Source organism: Hydra vulgaris, chromosome 08 (assembly GCF_038396675.1).
Source record: "Hydra vulgaris chromosome 08, alternate assembly HydraT2T_AEP".
In the NCBI taxonomy this organism is placed as follows: Eukaryota; Metazoa; Cnidaria; class Hydrozoa; order Anthoathecata; family Hydridae; genus Hydra; species Hydra vulgaris.
In genome coordinates, this window is record NC_088927.1 from 37,282,478 (window position 1) to 37,286,624 (window position 4,147).

Below are 4,147 nucleotides of genomic sequence, written 5' to 3' on the forward strand. Positions count from 1 at the left end.
AATTCTCAGTGAATGTGCGTGAAAATTTATTTTTAAAATGCCCTCTCCAGTTTGGGATTACTTCAAAAAAGTTGAAGGTAAGTTTATCATTTAAAAAATCTAATCAATCCTGATTTTCTTAACATTCTATCCTCAGACTGTGAATCTGACTATGATTGGATCTAAATTTTGGAAAATCAACTATTTGTGTAAACATTATTGTCATATTCCGTCCTAAAATTTGTCACCACTTTAAATTTGTCACCATAAAAGTCATTTTTACCATGAAATAAAATTCAAATATAATGTATCGTATATTTTCTTTTTTGTTTCTAAGGGATTTTTTGGATAATTTAGATTTTATTGGCAAAAATCAATATTTCTGGTTTTATGAAATCGAGTAGATTTAGACAAAATCATAGACACCAAATAGACAAAAAATTATGCTTTGTAGACTTATGAAGTGAAAATTATTTTTTAACTGAGCAATTTTAGGACACCATCAAAAATTTGATGGTGTCCCAACTAGCTATCGATTTGCGGCTATCATGTAGCTAGCTATACAAATACGATATGTAGCTAGCGATAAATCGTTATTAAATCGATAGCTTAAAAGCTGCGATACGTAACAATCGAATAGCTATTGATTTATCGCTATCTAGTAACCAGCTACACCAATACGATATGTAGCTAGCGTCTTTTCGTAATAAAATTGCTTTCTTAAAAACTGCGATATGAAGCTATCAACTAGCTATAGAGTTGTGGATATCATGTAGCTAGCTACAAAGCTACGATATGTAACTAGCGATAAATCGTTATTAAATCGATAGCTTAAAAGCTGCGATACGCAACAATCGAATAACTATTGATTTATCGCTATCTAGTAACCAGCTACACCAATACGATATGTAGCTAGCGTCTTTTCGTAATAAAATCGCTTTCTTAAAAACTGCGATATGAAGCTATCAACTAGCTATCGAGTTGTGGCTATCATGTAGCTAGCTACAAAGCTACGATATGTAACTAGCGATAAATCGTTATTAAATCGATAGCTTAAAAGCTGCGATACGTAACAATCGAATAACTATTGATTTATCGCTATCTAGTAACCAGCTACACCAATACGATATGTAGCTAGCGTCTTTTCGTAATAAAATCGCTTTCTTAAAAACTGCGATATGTAGCTAGCGACATATCGTTACAAAATCGACATGTTTAAAGTTCAATTATTTTCATAATTATAATAGATCCAACACTAAAAATCGAATTATTGAAGATGTTAAAGACATTACGAAAGAATAAAATAAGAAAAGAAAAATCGCTAGAAAATCGCTATAAAGCTAGCTAGTCGCTCGCTAGTCGTTAGCTCATTTCCCACCGGGTATCAACTGAATGATGTTGAATTTAGGATATTGAAAAACTTTAAAACATCTTGGTTCTGTATTTCATATAGAAAATGTATTTTTCCATTTAGTTCTTTATCTGATAAGGAACTGTGTGTTCAAATAACAGATGGTAAAGTGATCACATTAGTGAACTCTCTAACAAAATTTTATCTTTTCCAAACACCATAGAGTCTTATCTTTATAATGAACTAAATAACTTCATTTCTCATTAACTTAATAACAACAATGACAATGACGTAAACCTAGAAGAAAACATTATAAAAAATTTAAATACCCTTATTAAAAATTTTAACGAATTAATCTCTTATTAACCATGAGTTTAGTATTATAGTTATAACTGAAACTAAACTAAAAAATGACACAAAAAATGACCAACTATCCCATTAAATCTTACCAGTTATGTTTATGAACACGCACCAACAAAATTTCATTTTACAGAAGCTTTACTTTATATATCTAATACATTAATTTACAAACCTAGAAACGATCTTAATATGCTTAAACTAAAGTTTTGAGAATCTGTGTTTGTAGAAATCATCATTCCTAAAAAATCAAACATCATTATTAGCTGTATTTATCGCCATCCTAATAGGAACATTCCATAACTTATTAAATCATATTTAATTTCACTTTTGAAATAACTATCTATGGAAGAAAAAAAAACTATATTTTTAATACGTGATTTTAATGTAAATCTTTTATTAGCAAACTCAAATTATTCTGTCTCTAAATTTTTAGACAACATTACTTTATATTAGCTTATTTAGAAATAACTAGAGACCGCCGATCCATTACTGTTTATCGGATTGTCAGATTGTGCACCGAACTATCTATGCTGAACGGTTCAAATTACTTACTGATTGATTTGATCCGAAAGTAATGTATCGGAAAAAAATTCGTTAAAATTTTTTCTGATTATTTTTTTGGACTGCAATCCGATTCGATGCTTTCAAATCGGATTGCAATTCGAAAATTTTTTTTCGAATTGGAATCCGAACCGATATTATTTTTACGGATTTATACGGATTCAGAATAAAGAATTCTTTTAAAATAAGATTCATTTTTATTTATTTACAATATTCAAATATACAATGAAACGAAATGATTTTCATGTTAAGAAAAAAAAAAAAAGTCAAAATCACACTGAAAATGAATTATTTTCCAAATTCATTTCCTGGCCACTCAATGTCTTGAATTTTGCTGAGTTGCTTAGTGTTTTCTTTCATATATACCAACATCTCAATCTTTGAGATTGAAAGATTGGTTCTTCTCGAGCTGTATATATTCCCTGCTTTATTTTTTTTAATTAAATTAGTTAAAACTTATATGAATTCAATGTTAGAAAAGTTTGTTTTATAAAATTACGAAAACTTATTTCATTTAAAAAAAAATCAACTTGATTGTTTTTTGCGTAAGTTCAGCGCAACTCATGCGCAACCCTAACTTTACGGAAATGCTGCAAAACATCGGTGAATACCAAATTGTAACATGAACTTACGATTTCCATAACCTTAGTTGAGCTGTGCAAAAGTTACGAAAGTTTTGCGAATACGCACCCTGAATATTAATACGGATTACTCTTCGGATTAAAAATTCAAAAACACGGATCAAATTACATGTTCGCTTTACGGACTTTTTATTGAAATATCTGCCTCAATATTTCGGAAATATTGAGGGAGTATTATTAAAAATATTAAGCAAATATTATTTCTTTAATATTTGTCTTAATAAAACGTGATGCATGCAAAAAGTTTCCGAAAAAGAACTAACTATTAAGTTTTTGATGCATGCAAACAGTTTCCGAAAAAGAACTTTAAAATTTAAAATTTAAAAGAAATTTAAAAGTTATTTGAAAATTTTCCTTAATATTTGTCTTAACAATAAATGATATTTTAGAGGCATGCATAATGTTTTCAACAAAAGAACTAACTGTTTTCCTTAATTGTTGAAATGAACGTAACAATTTTTCAAACTAGTTTTTATCTCTATTGCTATTTTTATTTCTTTTTCTATTTAAGTAGAAGAAATATAACTATATAAATTTTATCGGACCAATCCACTAATTGAAACAATCTGCAAAGCGAATTAATTCGCCAAAGAATTTGATCCATTAAAAAAAAAAAAACCCGCAAAATCTGAGTTTGAAAAATTCTAAACTTTTCAATCAAAATAATATAATAATGGCTTACCGTAATAAATGTAAGTGAAGTTAGACTTGTTGATCTGTTGAACGAATTGTTGTAAGATTTCCAAATAGAAATGATTAAAAATAAAAAAAGAAATCCACTATTTGCGCGCGCACAATAATAATGTATTTCATTTAAACCACACCATTGATTAATGACGCGCACAATAAAAATGTAATTTATTTGGACCACACCATTTAATGATGACGTGAACGGAACGCGATTCCTATAATTCGCTAAGCGAATTAAAGTTAAATTGATTCGTAAAAGTTTTTCGGATTAATAATCCAAACATCAAAAAAAATCTGCAAAATAAAAATCCGCAAGCAGTTCGTAAAAATTTTTCGGATTAATAGTCCGAACAGCAAATAGAATCCGAAAAAAAAAAATTCGCTATTAGTTCGTAAATTATTTTTCGGATTATGGTTTGTATAATATTTAACGATCTGACTGTTTTAATCCGCAAAATAAGTTGGTCTGACTTTTTGCAGACTTTACGAACCGAATCAGCGGTGCCTAGAAATAACTTTGTTCCCTTTATTTCATTGCCGACAAGAGTCACGAATCACTCAAAAA

The 4,147-nt window shown here is 28.9% G+C and overlaps 1 long non-coding RNA gene across 1 annotated transcript; it reads right to left on the reverse strand.

Moving 5' to 3' along the window:
• Positions 1-1,400: 1,400 nt before the first annotated feature.
• LOC136084307 (uncharacterized) lies at positions 1,401-3,718 on the reverse strand. The gene is made up of 3 exons (XR_010640465.1): positions 3,575-3,718; positions 1,863-1,928; positions 1,401-1,627 (listed from the first exon to the last, which is right to left on the reverse strand). It is a non-coding gene; the product is annotated as an uncharacterized LOC136084307 (long non-coding RNA).
• Positions 3,719-4,147: the final 429 nt, after the last annotated feature.